This window comes from Lutra lutra, chromosome 10 (genome assembly GCF_902655055.1).
Source record: "Lutra lutra chromosome 10, mLutLut1.2, whole genome shotgun sequence".
Taxonomy (NCBI): domain Eukaryota; kingdom Metazoa; phylum Chordata; class Mammalia; order Carnivora; family Mustelidae; genus Lutra; species Lutra lutra.
Genome location: NC_062287.1, coordinates 54913510 through 54929349, shown reverse-complemented (window position 1 = coordinate 54929349; position 15840 = coordinate 54913510). Strand labels below are relative to the sequence as shown.

Here is a 15840-nt window from a genome sequence, read left to right as displayed (position 1 = left end):
TTAGAGATCATTAGCCCCTTGTCCCGGGATATTACCATGCAATATTACAATTATTTTTCTATTGACTTAGAAGTAAAGTTACACATATTTGGATCATTTTTGCTCTGACATGTCACCCCAATGATCCAGAAGCTTCTTACTGTGTTTAGCATCTTGAGCTACCTGGGGACTTGCCTCTCTCATCAGAGTACACAGTGGCAGTGGCATAGGCAGGCTCTCCGTCATCCCTCCGGATGGCTCTGAGCATCGCAGTGGACCCACAGGGGCCAGCGTGGCTCCCTGACTCAGCATACCCAGAGCCAGATGGACAGAGCTGGCTGCCATCAATGGGACCTTAGTGTTGGCAGAGAGAGCCAGGCAAGGCCACGAGAAGCACACAGAATCCAAGGATGGTGTTAAAAGATGTCTAATACTTGCTGGCTGGTCAGAGAGGAACTAAAAGCCGCCCAATTCAGAATAGAAGCAAGCAGGAAATTGATTAGATGAATCCTATCAGGGAGTGAACACCTTGGGTGGGATCATCCTGAAGGGGTGACAGAGCTGAGGTAGGAGACACAAAAGGGGGCAGAGCTTAACTTGATCTTGGGGGTTTGCACTGCAAGACCTATCTCACTGGCAGGATACAGACTCAGTGTCCCTGGCTGGCATGGAGATGAAACCGGGGACAGCCCCACAGCGTGGGCAAAATGTACTTCCCTGCATGTTGGAGGCTGTGGATCCCATGCCATGCCCCACATGTCTGTTCAATGGGCCTCTTGGCCACCTGGGGGCTAAGCCCGAATTTGCTTGGATGAATAACTCTAGATTGCTTTCGCTAGGAACCTGTTTCCTTAGTAAGTATCCTTCCTTACTCATGGGAAGGTTTAGAATGAAGATTAGAAATGATAAAATCAAATCTATAATATTATCCTTTTTTGGTATTAAGGAAAAGTCTGTGTAGATTTATTTTGAAAATACTTATAATGTTTAAAATAATTTGGCATATCAGAATGTCTAACAGATGAGCTTTGTGATTCCAATATAAAATGCATAATGGGGGGGCGCCTGGGTGGCTCAGTGGGTTAAGCCTCTGCCTTCGGCTCAGGTCATGATCTCAGGGTCTTGGGATTGAACCCCGCATCGGGCTCTCTGCTCAGCAAGGAGCCTGCTTACCCCCTGTCTCTTCCTACCTCTCTGCCTACTTGTGATCTCTCTCTCTCTCTGTCAAATAAATAAATAAAATCTTTTAAAAATGCATAATGGAATAATTAACTCAAATTTGTGATCCCGGCTCTATGTCCCCTCCAGCTTCTCAGTTGAAAGGTATTGGACAATTTTATAAATTTTGAAAACAACAATGGAACTTTTATGATAACCTAATAATTATATTTTTAAGCTTAGTTTATTGTAAATTACTAATAATTTAAAATATTTAGCGGAACTGAATTACTTAGGTTTTAAAATCCTCCTTAAAGGAGATTGTTGAATTTTATTAGATTTTAAAGTGTTACTTTTATAAATTAAACATTCATTTTTTAAAACCAAAGCAGCTTTGGGGCACCTGGCTGGCTCAGTTGGTGGAGTGTGTGACTCTTGATCTCAGGGTTGTGAGTTCGAGCCTCACACTGGGTGTAGAGATTACTTAAAATAAAATCTTAAAAACAAACCAAAAACACACACAAAAAAAACAATCCAAAGCAGCCTCAGCTGGTTTTCCTATGAACAGACCCACCCTCAAAGGCAACATAAAACTCACATTGACCCTGACTGGCCATCACTTGGTTCCACGGTGCTCTGCCAGTCTCCCCATCTCTAAAAACGCCCCATCATGCCCAGTAAGGCTGGCAGAAGCCACACTCAACAGTGCCTTCTGTGTGAGTGAGACGAAGCCGGTTGCTGAGTGGAGATGGGCTGCATTCAGCCCCGCTCAGCCCATGGGCCAGCTGTCCTTGGGCATGGCCTAACCCGCACAACCACATCTGCAGCCCCCAGCCAGCTGCGGATCGTCTCCTTCCTGCCTACGTACCCGCTCGTAAACTGGAATAACCCTTTGGGTTTATCTTGGCTTCTGTGCTGTGTATTGCCGGCCAGATCTTGGGCCATTACTCAACTACTATAGACCTTGGTTTCCCCCGCTGTGAAATGGGGAGAACAATACAAATGCAGGAACCGTTACGACAGAGGATCAGATGATCCTGTTGGACAGGGATGTGAAATCACATCCCTTGACATTTATAGATTATATCACACGGTGATCTCCATTCCCATTAGGTGCAGTAACAGCTTCCCAGATGCTCACATACTCCTTACTGCAGCCCACCCCAGACCCTCACGGCAGCCCCTGATGAAGGCAGGGAGGGGGCGGCCAGCGCTGCACACTCACCCTAGGCTGCTGCCCTCTGGCCGGCCCCCGCTGCTTTATCCACCCCCAGTACTTTATTGCTTTGCTCCTGCTGCCTGGATGGCCCCCTTTCACCCACTTTGCTCTGCCTATCCTTGGTGGTTCCGCTCGCTCAGACCCCATCTCCCCACAAGGTCCTGGTGGCATCTTCCCAAATGAGCTTTCCCTCACTCTACCACTTTACAGTCTCTCCCACACTCACATGTGCCTCCATTAATTTAATCGCCCTGCTCCAGCCCGGTTTGACCATGAGCTCAACTTCTCCCCGGCCTGCAACCCCAAGGCCCAGCACAGTGCTGGCAACAAAGATCAAATGGAAAGAGTTACAGATCATTGTTGCTAAGACCTGCTTCATCATCTATCCCATGGCCCCGGGCAGAACCCCAGGGTCCTCCCTTCTGTCTCCCTCTTCCTTAAAATCTTCACACAATCCATCAGGAACCACCCGTTCCAGCTCCTAACACTTCTCTCTGGAATATTCCCACGTCTTTCCCTTCCTCCCTGCCGCACCCCAAGCTGTGCCATCATCTCCGTGGACCACTGTCACAGCCCCCTAACTGGTAGCCTCTTCTATCCAATCCATTCTTCAAACAGAAATCAGAATGACCTTTCCAAAAAGCACACTCTTCCTTCCCTGCTTACAACTCTTCAAGGCTTCTTGCACTCAGAATAAAGAGTAAAGCCTGTTGCATGGTCCCACCTAGCTGACCAGCCTGCTCCCACCGCCTTCCCGGCTCTATGTCCCCTCCAGCCTCTCAGGACTTTGCTCTCTTCCTCAATATGCCCTGCTTCTTTCCATTTCTGGCTTTGCACATGTTGTTGTCTCCTCCTGGAACATTCTCTTGCTCCCTCTTGCCTTTGTTAATGTGTACTCATCTTCTATCTCTCAGCCCACTGGAGCACTTTCCCAGGGAAGCCTTCCCTGACCCCACTGATGGGACCCGGTCGCCTGCTACATGTTCTCCTAGTCCCTGACCCTCCCCTACCCCTTAACACAGCTCATTATTTGCATTCTTCTGGATTAATGTTTCCCCTACCGGACTGAAGCATTCAGAGGGCAGGACCAGGCTGCCTTTGCCTATCACTGTATTGTCTGTAACCTAAAACAAAGGGAAGGACCCAAGTAAGTACTTGTTGAATGAATGAATAAATGAAATGAGAACTTTCTGTGCCAGGCTTTGTCCTATTTGCAAAATTTAATGTTCCAAGTTCACATGAGACATCCTAAGTCTTAGGAACTTAATTTTCTGCCCTTCTTCCTATTACCATGGAGACAGGCAATGCCTCCTGGGTACACACACACTGGCCTTGGATGCAAGCTTTATCAGAGTCTGGAAGCAGGATTATTGAGCCCTGCCCAAGACTATCTGGAGAAGTGGCCTCCTTCCCTCCAGCTGATTCCTACCCTTGCACACAATTCTAATTCCATCATCCACCCCTGTGGTTGTTTTCTTTCTTTTTCCCCTTAGACTATCTCCTGATGCACCATCAAAGCAGCCCAGAGCTGGGGCGGTGGTCCTGTAGGAGAGCCCTGTTCAGAAATCACGGACCTATGGCCGAGTCCATGAGTCCCCTTCCTTCACAGCTTGGAAAAGCCCTGGGAAGAAAGAAACACCTATTGCCTGATCAGGAACCATGTGCCAGGCTCAGGGCCAGGTGCTTTGACAAAGATCATTTCTTAGAATGTAAAGAGCAGGAGCGCCTGGGTGGCTCAGTGGGTTAAGGTCTCTGCCTTCAGCTCGGGTCATGATCTCAGGGTTCTGGGATCGAGCCCCGCATTGGGCTCTCTGCTCAGTGGGGAGCCTGCTTCCTCCTCTCTCTCTACCTGCCTCTATGCCTACTTGTGATCTCTGTCAAATAAATAAATAAATAAAATCTTAAAAAAAAAAAAAGAATGTAAAGAGCAGGCTGTTGGGGGAGAAAGTGCACGGGCTGGGCTAGGGGACAGAAGAGCTGGACTTGAATGCCGACCCAACATCTTTCTAGCCCATGCGATGTCATGACGGGCATGCCAGTCTCTGTACCTCAGTACCCATCATCTATACAGTGGGGATTGCAGTGCTCACCGTTTAGGGAGGACTAGTGTCTGTGAACACTCATGGCATGATCCCTGGAATACGGGTGATGGGTTCGCAGATGTTAGTTCCAAAGAGGGACCGAGTGACCGAGTGATCTAGTCCAGTTGTGTTACTCTGCAGATAGGAGACTGACCCAGAGTGGGCAAGTAATTCTCCAATAATCACACAGCCAATGGATAGCAGGTCCAGGACGAAAACGCGGGCCTCTTAACCAATGTCTTAGTGGTTGGGTGGGAGGGGATGGAGCAAACTCACTTGAAGCAAAGATATATGCAGGAGGGGCTGAGTCAGGACCTAGGCCGACTGCCCCTCAGGGTCTCTGGCAGAAGGTTGGGGAGACGGTGGACTGGCTTTACTCTCCTCCTGTCTGTTCCCATGGGCCTCACGCAGGAGCTTTTCCCAGACATAAGCCAGGCTTCCATGGCGGTATAGGAAATGATGCTACTAGAGGGCGAGTGCCAAGAAACCATCTCTGAAAGGCTCCCTATTCTTAAAAAGAATCTGCAGAAGACAAGGCATTCTGAAGACGAGAGCTGCCGCCCCTGACTCTCTTCCCTGCAGACTCCATGGCAGCCTCTGTTTTAGCAATGACCACGGTTTTTGGTAGTGACCTGCCTCTCCTGCAGGCCCATGGACTCTTTTGCTCGTCTTCCCATCACCAGAGTCTGGGGCTGACGTGGTAGTACCTGCAGGTGCTGGTGTGTAGCTTTTTCTCTCTAGCCTATTTTTCCCCTCTTTTATCCATTCACTGGACAAAGTCAGCTGAGGCCCCCCACTCTGGGTTTGGCCCTGTGCTGGGGGCACAGGAGTAAATGACCCCGGGGCCTGTAAGGAGCCCCCGTGCAGAGCCAGGGACAGACCCATAAACACACCGTGCACGCTGTAAAGCCAGCACCCCACCAGCCCCGGCCCGAAGCCTTCACCAGCCTGTGTCTCTTAACCAGAGAGGCGCAAAGGTCTCTTTGCTAGGGAAGTCCTCCCTCCTTGCTCTACGAAAGCACAACCCCTCCTGAGCCAAATCAAAGGTGACCAGGGCTTGAAGGACAGACCCGAGTCATCGAACCCGGTTTCTATGGGCTCCAGTCCCTCCCATTCCTGCCCCTCCTGGTCCCTCGGGTGTTGCCCTTTCAGAAGCAGCTGTGCTGCCTGCTCCTGGCCAGCCTTGTGGATATCTGAAAGGAGGAGCTGTTGTGTCCCCCTTCCTGGATTCCCTGGGCAGCAGACACCTGACCACAGCTCAGATGTTTGGTTTCCAGAGTCCTCACTGTCCCGACTGCTCTCCTCACAACGCATCTAGGTTGGCTCCCCACCCCTTGGCCAGTGTGACCCCCAGAGCTGACAGTGAGGTCTGCAGGCAGCACACAGCGCCTCTGGAGTTGGCAGCTCTGTCCCTTGAGCTCTGGGTTTCCTCTCAGCCACATCGGCGCTGCTGCCCAGCACCACTCCCCAGCCGTCCGTAATCCCCTCTCCTCCTCAGCAAGTAGAGATTTAGTTCCAGACCCCCTTCATCCGTGAAACCCTCCACCTGCAGCGGTCAGTCCTCCTTCTCCTGTGTTCCCACAGAGCTCTCCAGATGGGGGCCAGACCACGGTCTGCCTCACCTATCCCTCCCTCCCTCTCTCCTCCCCTCCTTCCTTCCATGAAAATTTAGCAAGTGCCTACTATGTGCCGAGTCACTGAACAGAGCGGAGAAGCAGGGAGCTCTGGCATGGGGTGGGCACTCAGTAGGAGAGAGACGTTGTAAACATAACTCACACAAGGTCAAACTCCAGCAGCCGCCGTTACCTGACGCACAGATCCTGTCCTCTTTTCAACTTTGTTTGCCCCTTTGTCCTTCCAAATGTAACCTTTCCTGATGTGGCACACTGTTTCACAGCAGCTGTGTGGGCCAGGCAGGTGGGAGGGGTGCCGGGGTCTCACCCACACCCCACATTTTCCAGCTGCAGGTGGAAATGAGGCTCAGAAAGGGGAAGCGAGTGGCCTAACCTTCACAGAGCGAGTTTGTGACGATATCAAGACTTTAACCAGGGAGAACAGACTTCAGTCAAGCTCTTTGCTCTCTACTACAATATCCCTGGGGGATGGGACCTCAACTAGAGAGATTCCAAATTCCTCTGCAGAGGTCTGGACAGGGTCCGCCTTGAGATGACCCTGACTTGTTCTGCTTGGTACAGGAGGCTGGTGCCACTGACCTCTGCAGGTCCCCAGCTCTAAGATCCCAACCGCATCTCCTGAAAAACTTGCCCCTCTGGGGACCAGGCCCCCAGCAACCAGGCCCCCTTCACTTCGGCCCTTCCTGCATCCACTACACGATGACTTCCCCAGGCTTCCCACCTGGTATTCAGCAGACCCTGCAAAGAAGACAGTCCCAGACATCAGCAGCATCCTGGTCTGAGAGCGCCCACTACGCCCATGCCTGTAAGCCCTGTACAGCTGCCCCTTGGTCTGCCAGCCTAGAGCCTCCCTCATCCAGAGTGCACCCAGATGTGGCACATCAGCACAGGGGGAACAGCTGGGACCACAGCTAGGAAAAATGAGACCACCACAAGGCTTCATTCTGGTGGGAGCGGGGGGTCGTGGGGCAGAAGGTGGGTAGGGGTAGTGACTGTGCGGATCAAACAGCAACAAACCTTCACCTGACTCATTTCCCACAGATGAGAAGAGTACAGAGAATCCTCGAAGGATTTGGAACAGGGACAGGACAGGACGAAGAGGCCACTGTTTTAGGAGGAGGCACAACTTCTTTACAATGGAAATCCTAGAGGTGGTCCCACGTGCAGGACAAAGAGTGGGTTTTAGTGACCCAAATTTGGATTCAAATCCTGGCCCACTTCTTACAAGTTGTGTGACTTTGCCATTTAATCACTAAGTCTTGATTTCTTTATCTGTAAAACCTCTAAACTCTCTAGCCTTATGTGAGGGTTTAGTGAGGATGAGGGCGCCAAGGCCAGATAAATGCTGTCTCCCTTCCCCAGGGCCAGGCCAGTTCTGCATTTTACCAGCGTGCAACCACAGACCAGGGCAGATTCCTGGCTCCAGCCACCACTCCAGGATCCCTGTGGCAGATGCGTTCTTGTGAAGCACCGAGAGAGGGGCACACTGGGTTTTCTGCCCTGTGTTGTTGCTGTTTTCCCTTTTGCTGTTAAAATAGCTTTTCTAGATATAACTTGCTAAGAAAAACTAAATAGACCCCCCGTTGTATAATAAGAATTTCCAAAACGTGTCTTTGGTTGTTTTAACGCCAAGAAGGCAAAGGCAAAGGCAGTGTGGACTGTCTCAATGGGCTGCCAAAGAGCTGATAATCCGGCTAATGACCCTTTTAAGAAAAAAAATGTGAAGTGCTGAACTAAGGCAACCAGACAGTAGAGGCTCAGTTCTGGTCTAGCTCTGTGCTCCTGGGAACTTGCAAATCAATTTTGGTCCTTTCTTTCTACCCCACCTAAAGCGAAGGGTGGGATCCTGAGCAATTAATCAAAATTAGTTTCATGTGTCCAGAGGGGCTCGGTTAAAACAAAGGTGTAATTGCGGAAATGGAATCTGAACCTGGTGATTACAGGGTGTGCATGGAGAGAGAGGAGGGGCCGGAGAAGGGCTGGGGGAGGGAGGGCAGCGAGACCCAGCGCTGGGTGGGCTCCGTCTCAGGTTGTGTGACAGAGGGAGTGGATTTAACCACATGTGGTTCCAGCCACCACTCTGTGGGGACCTGGGGTGGGTCAGCAGGGAGGTCAGCAAAACCATCCACAGAATGAACTGTTGACAAGGGCGTTTCACTTTGCAGTTGATGGTGGGTTTTCCCACGGACCCTCATTGGGCCCTCATAACAGAGAGCCCTGCGGCTCAGAAGTGGTATCTCCGGCCATTAGAGCCCTTAGCAGCTGCTGTCCTAAACCCTAGAATCAAAAGATTCAAATAATACTATGTCCCTATGTCTCTTGCTGACCTAACTCCTACTTTCTGGATTTGGGAACCAAACAGATTGGGAGAGTGATAGATACTTGTATTACTGTTATCTCTTTAGGGCTCAGAAAGATTAAGGGACTCAGCCAAAGTCACACAGCTAGTGAAGAGTAGAGCTTGGATTTAAAACCAGGCCTGTTGGCTCTAATTTCCCGGCCTTCTTCCTAAGACATGTCCTCAGGGGGATGTCTCTCTGCCATCATGAAGTTAGGTGATCAGCACTGGGCAGGGGGTGGGATTAGCCAACCTCATAAGATTACCCTATAACCAAGAGTCTATGATTTTTTGAAGTCAGGCCCGCTTCGAAAAAAGTGGCTACGTAAAGAATAGGGGCAGGCTGGCCATTGTAGAACCAGCCGTTGGCTGCTCTGTGATCTGTGCCGTGCCCTCTCTTGAAACCACCCCTTTCCCATGCACAGAGATAGTTACTCGTTAGTAGGCAGAATAAAGCCTTGCCGTGGCGCCGTGGTGAACATGGAGGCAGATGGCGAATATCGTCACTCATTCGCTCACTCATTATTCATTCAACAGACGATTTAGCAGACATTCTCCCAGGTAGACATTGGACCAGTCACTAGGGCTACAAAGGTGAACAGAGGAGCCGGTCCTGGCCCCTGGGGGAGCACAGTCTAGTGGGGGGACACGCACACGAGCAGGTGGCACAGTCTATGTGGTGAGTTCTGTGATGAAGACACACACAGGGAACATCTTACCCAGCCTGGGAGGTACGGGAAGGGCTTCCTGGAGTGGTCGCCTGAGCAGAGTCTCGAAGGATGAGTTAGCCAGGTGGAGAAGCAGGAGGAGGGCATTCGGAGCAGGTGGGGCGGCGTGGGGAAAGGCATGGAGGTGAGAAGCAGCATGGTGCGCTGGGGGGACAAGAAGCTTCTGTGGGCCACAAGGAGCCCACGGATGGTTGAAGGCAGGGGGTGACATGGTCAGATTTGCATGTTCTAAAGATCCCTCTGGCAGCTTAAACCAGTAGCAGTGGCAGGAATTTATTTACCGCGGCATCTGAGGCTCCCTTGGCCCCGGATAAGATGTTTAGGTTGGGACAGTTATAGATAATGTCAGGTTAACGAGTGATTGGGGACCATTTATATGAGGACAAGGGACAGAGAGTTGAGCTCAGTTCTACTGTTTGAAGTAAAAAGTGCAAAATGGTGGTTTCTGATCCAGTGCCTCAGGAAATGGACATCAGCTTTTTCTTGGTATCTCCAGTCCCAAATAGATTCCTTATGAATGAAAAATCTGTTGGATCCTTCTGGGTTCAATAACCACGCATTTTAGTTACCCAGTCAGTTAATCTAGTACCCAAAGGAGAAAGCCTGTATATTTGGCTGAGACCATTGGTCAGTTCAGTCAGGATGTTTGAGCCAGTTGTGTGTGGAGACCTGATCAAATTCTTAGTTCCCCCCATTTGTATTTGGATCCGATGATTTAAAGAAGATCCTGGGTAAACCTACCAGTGGGCCTGCTGTGGGCTGACCAGACTGTGGCCCCGTGAGTTGTGGGTGTAGTTTTAGTTAAGAGTCCAGCTTGTCTGAAGCCTGATTCACCTCAGGCCAGCCCCGGCCTCCCTCACATGAGGGAGGGAAGCAGTGCGGGCTGCCGAGCAGAAGACCCAGGCTCCATGCAGGCTCCCTCTCGTCAGAGCTTCCCCTCTCTGTCTGTTCCCGGGGGCGCCCACCCGCTCCACGTGGGAGGGCTCAATGGAATGGCACAGAAGAAACGCTCTGTGGGCAGTCAATAAATGTAAACTGTTAAAATGTTATTGCTTAGGTCCGTGGACTCAAGGTGACTCAATAGCTAGAATTCTTTAAAAGCCTTCTTCTCAGGAGTGTTTGCCTCAGTCAGACTCAGGTTGTCTGAGGTGACCTAAAGCGAACTATCAGAAAGATTGTGAACATGGACATTTCAAGCATCGTGAAGGGAAGGGGGGAGGCCTGCAATGACCTGTATTTAGTGTCCATTGTGGGTTACCTATAGCCATCACGTCATTTCACCCTCGGTCTTCTCCTCTGAGGTGGGAGTCAGTGTCTCCATCTTCAGAGGAGGACAGCAAGGCTGACAGCACTTAGGGAATGACACAGGGTTGCACAGCTGGCAGCAGTGCCATCCAGGAACATTGTAAACGCCTTATAGGCTGCCAGTGCTAACCGGTTCTCATGATAACGGATGTGATGGTGCTGGCTCTGTTATTACAGATATTCTGGGATGGTCTAGTGTTCTGAGCATCTGGGCAGCAGAGGGTGGTGCGATGGAGGAGGTTTGGGAATGTGCCTGACTCTCTAAGAGGGGAGGCTAAGAAAGGTTTTGTTCCAGTCCTTCGAGACAGTTGCCTCTCCTGTCTCAGTGGGCTCAGGTGAGGCTGGGGTAGGGCCCCCGCCTTAACTGTAGATGGCCCACAGGCTACATGCTGACATAAACTTTTATACCTGTGGTCTTGAAAATGTAAGCTGCTTTAAGACATTTTCACAGTAAAAGGACCTTGAAACCACAATGACACAGTAAGGGGGGTTTATAGCCTTTGTGAAGTGGGACTTAACACTCTCCAAATCTAGGAGAAACAGGTTATAAATTTTTAAACCCTAGCAGAAAACAAAAACAAAAACAAACCAAACCAGGGAATGAATTCATAAGAACACGCAAACTGTAAGGAAGAATGATAATATGCTTATAACTAATTTAACAATAATGACCTATTTTAAAACTTGAGGGCTGGTTTTAATTTTGTTAGCTGTTTGGGGAGGCGACACTGGTAATGAGTTATAGATCTGCCTCCTGGGCTTGGGGCAGCATCGGGGAGCGTGGAGAGGCTGCAGCTCGGGGTGAGGCCCGAGGGCTGGTCACACAGATGAAGCTGGCAAGGCTCTCTCCCCACCTTCCTGCCTCCTCCCTTGCCGGGGCCTTGCCCCCGCTCTGAGTACATCTCACCTTCTCTCAGCTTATCATCAGTGTTCTCATATATGAGTTTTTCTATGAGTCTTTCCCCCCTCCGTCTCTGTTTCTACCTCTTTGTTTTTTTTCTGTCTTTCTACTTCTCTTTATCCGTGGTTTTGATCAAAACAATTTTTAACTGGTCACACAAGAGCTGAATAATAGACCTTTATGTATTTGCAGAATTTTGTGTTCTCTGCCTTATACAAAAACAGGCAGGTAGGAGGAATGTTTCCTATTCATCTGGAAAACAAATATAGAGTGGGTTTTCATATATATGATCCTTGATTGATTCCCACCATGGCTTCTCTCCCAAATCCAGAAATTGGGGACCAGCAGTAGAATAAAAGTCCCAGCCTAGAGCTCCTAGCCTAAAGCAAGAGAGGACCTGTGGTTGTTGCCTGATATGTAGTAAGGGCAAGAAGCATGATGGCAGGGAGCATGCAAAGGTCAGGGAGGGCGGGGAGTGAAATCTGGGTGTATGGAATGGAGATCCCAATTAGTAACCGCCCACTCACATGGTATGACTTTCCATGATGGTCTCTGCCACTTTTTGGCCCTTGCCTCGACCCTCCCTGAGTGAACTGCTCCCCCAGGACCTGAGCTCACCTGGTGTCGGACCCCTCCACACCTTTGCTCTTGCAGCTCCTTCTGTCTGGCACGCCTGGGCCACCCCAGACTCTGTTCACCTGGTCATCACCTGCTCATCCATTGAAGTTCTCCCTGGTCCATGGAACCAGCTAGAACAGGCTCCTCCTTCATGCCCCACAGTGACCAGAGGTGGGGTCTCAGTCCTCCTGGTTCCCTAGTGCCCAGCACAGTGCCTGGCACATAATAGGTATTCAATCAACACATGTTAGTAAAAGGAAGAAGGATCCCATTCCAAAAGTCTATCATCTTTTGTCTCCCACGTTAGCAGAATATTATCCAAGCGGTTAAACCTGGCCCTAGCTCTGATGTTCCCTCCCAGGTTTGCTCTCCTGCTTGAAGGCCTGCCCCACGTGCCCTGCACACCCATAACCCCCACCCACTGTCCAAGGTTCCCTCCCAGTGCAGCCTTCTGACTCCCCACCCCGGTAGGAAGAGACCTGTCCTTCATACGAGCAAGCAGCTACCTGGTCTGTTGTTACTTTACTCGGACCTCTCTTACGGCTGTTTCCACTCCCCGGTGTTAGGCACACACAAGGCTTTCCCGCTAACCCACACAGTGAGCCAGCCCCAGAGGGTGGGGCCTTCCCCGTGACCAGATTCAATGAGTTAGTTAAGGCATGTCTGCCATCCCTTGGGAGGAGAAAAACCAGAACTGCCAGTCCTGCAGGGTGACGGGAAGGGGGTGGAGACTCAGGGCCCAGCCTCCCAGTGTGGCGACGTGGTGCTGGGCACAGGCAGTCACTTGTCCCCAGCAACATGGGATCAAAACGTTACACTACCTTGTAGGCCAGTGGGTCTCTCGGTCCATCTTCGCCTTTCCCAACACTTAGCTCTGACTGCTTGCAATTAGAATCTGAGAGGCAATCTAAAAGAGTCAAGCTGCATTAGGGAGAACCCTAGAGAAACTGCAGGGCACAGCTTGTCTCGTGGGGGGTGGTTCAAATGGCAAAGGTTGGTTCCTTCACCTACTGAGCTAGGCCTTACTGAGGAAATAAGATCAAGAAAGTGGTGTTCGTCTTTAGCATTTATTTATACTTGGAAAAAAAAAACTGTTTGTTTGTTTGTTTGTTTCCGAACAAGCACAGACCACAAGCACGTCACAATCAATTGGCTATACATGAATATTTGTTGTCATTTTCTTACTAACAGCAGGAATGAAATAGCACCAAGAGAGGTGTGCGCTACACATTACATAGACAATCTGTGGTATGCAACAAAACCCAGGCCACAAAATCGTAATTAGACACTTCCTGTCTGCCTTGGAGAGGCAAAGATAGAACGGACCGGTTGGAAGCACCAGCAAGTAACAAAAAACTGGGGGAGCCAACGCACAGCCTTAGGGGTTATTTATGCAGGCAAGCAAAGCAGACACTAGGAAAGCTTCAGGCCTTGCTCTCTTGCCAGGGGAGCTCAGGGATCGGTAGGAAGATATAAAAAAATGGACAGCCAGGCATTGGAAGCTTGGTCATCTTCAGAAAGGCAAAACGGAAACACTGTTTGTGAAACCATGATCAGTTTCAATCAGGACGTTTGAGATGCAGACAGAATGAGACTGGCTGAGTTTTATTTGTAAACAGTTGAAATCAAAGGAAGTTTCTTGCCATGAAATGACACATTCAAGAGTCAAAGTGAACTACAAATAAGAATTTTCCCAGTTGCAGGAGTTAAAAAGATGGGGCGGCTGAAGGGTTGAAAAGACATTATACGGGATCACGTCTCAAGCTGCAGGCAGGGCAGGGTTGGAAATTCAGTCCCTGGAGCTGCGAGGTGGGTGGGAAACCACAGTTTGGGTGAACAAACTTGAATCAGACACAGAGATCAAGTCGTATGGATCCTTCTGGTTGTGCTGTTGTGGACACAGGTGTATGTATAGTGCCCCGCACGTCTTGCACGGTGTCTGGCCCACAGGCATTCAGGACATGAATGTGGAACGAATGTTCCCCTGTGGATCGTGCACTTTGATTTACTTGATCTGCAAAATACGTACACGACTGTTCTACGGAGAAATCCAAACTGCGGTTAACACCAACACGCCTGACCGATGCCGGACCTCGAGACAACGAACGTCCATCGGCAAATTCTCTGGGTAAAGTTAAGCTTGTATTGATAGAGCTCTCTAGTGAACATTAAGATTAGCCATCGAATAGCTACAATCAGTACTGGGAGCTATCCTGGTCATTTCCAGACAGGCATCCCAAACTGGGATGCTCGAACACTGAAACTCACTCATATTTTCTACCTTCTTCCAAGCTTCTTCTCGGCTACACGCTCTGAGGTAGAAAGGAAGATGACAGTGGGCCTGGCCGAGAGCCTCATTTCTAGGAGTCCCGTTCTCTTAAAAGATGTGGCCCACAAAACACACGCTCAGTGAATTTGCAGAAGACTTCTCAGTCAGCCCCAGGGTGACTGACAAAATGGTGTCAACAGAGACTTTGCTGCTTGAATGGTCAGAACAGGAGAGGACTGGGGAAGGCCCTGCTTCCTACACACCACAGGGACCGAAAGGGAGTGCCGCGGTAAGGAGCCTGGGACCCTGCTCACCGCAGCTGTCCTTCCACAGCAGGAGCGTGGCACCGGACCACAGCCCAGCCGCGTCACGGTGCTGGCAACAGAAAGGGCTTCAAGGACAGGGCAACAAAGCAAACTGAGCAATGTACACGCCACAAGGTTTGCAAATGTAATTTTTCTGGTAGGTATCTTGGGTGTCCTAGTGAGCTCTGGGGGGCTTTGTACAACTCTCTAATGCCTACAACACAACTCTAGCACAACTAAGGTGCCACTTGCCGCCCACAGGGGGCGTTGGCCACACAGACACGTGAAACACAATACAGTGAGAGCGGCTTTTACTCATCAGTGAGGTCAGAAACGCTTGCTAATCACTTAGTAAGGAACTCTCCTAATCTTCAGCTAAGTCACAGACATTTCCACTAACCTGAAACTCAGCGTCCTCTGCCCTCTCTGAGGAACAGAGCAAGCAGTGCGGGAAGGGAGAGTGAACACCGCCACACTTGCCATGATGTCGACTTCCCACCTTGCGTTTCTCAGAAGCGAGGAAGCCACAATCTAAGTCCACTACCCCTACCCCCTAAACTTTCCTCCTCAGTCATCTGTGGCCAGCTGCTCTCCCAGACCGCTGGCACTGGATGGGCTGAGGGCACACAGAGGAGAACAATCTCTTCACACCGGTGGATCTCTCCATGATGTCTACAATGTACCTAAAACACCGAACCTTCTTACCCTGGCCTGCTTTTAGTCATCAGTGGCCTAGCTATTACTTGGCATACAATTTCAAGCCCACTGATAGGAAACTAAACATAGTCACACGTTTCTAACAGAAAAGTCTATGAAAAAAATGACTTAACGGACACGATTCATCTTATGGACATTAAGGCCGAGGTTTTTTGCTTTTTAAATATTTCCACAAATGCCGTCCACCACTGAAGCCCCAAAGCGAGCTTCTCTAGCACATGATAACCCTCTGAATTTTGGAAAAGGACACATTTACCTACAGTTCAGAGCGGATCACTGACACAGACCTTGGAGGAGAAGAGGAGGGGGGCACCCTATGGGCATTCCCGAGCGTACCGGGAGACTTCCAGCCACTGGGAATGGCCTCTGCGTGCCAAGGCCTGCCTCCCTCCCTCCGCAGCCAGCGAGCAGTCTCACCTGCTGTGGGAGGCACAACCAGGGAGCTATGCTTCCCGGGGTTCCTGGTGTTCCAGGGGCCCTGCGGCATGGACCTCTGCGCCGCGCTTAGCCCGGCAAGGTCTCGATTTGGAGAGGAGTCATGCCGCTTGGGCTTGGAGACAGCATTCCTCCATCGAAAGAAACCAAACC

General features: G+C 50.3%; 1 protein-coding gene across 1 annotated transcript in view; it reads right to left on the bottom strand.

Annotated features, from left to right (window-relative positions):
* The window catches only part of MAP6 (microtubule associated protein 6), a 73416-nt gene that overhangs the window by 2596 nt on the left and 54980 nt on the right, over positions 1 to 15840 (bottom strand). The gene's annotated exons all lie outside the window — the stretch shown is intronic.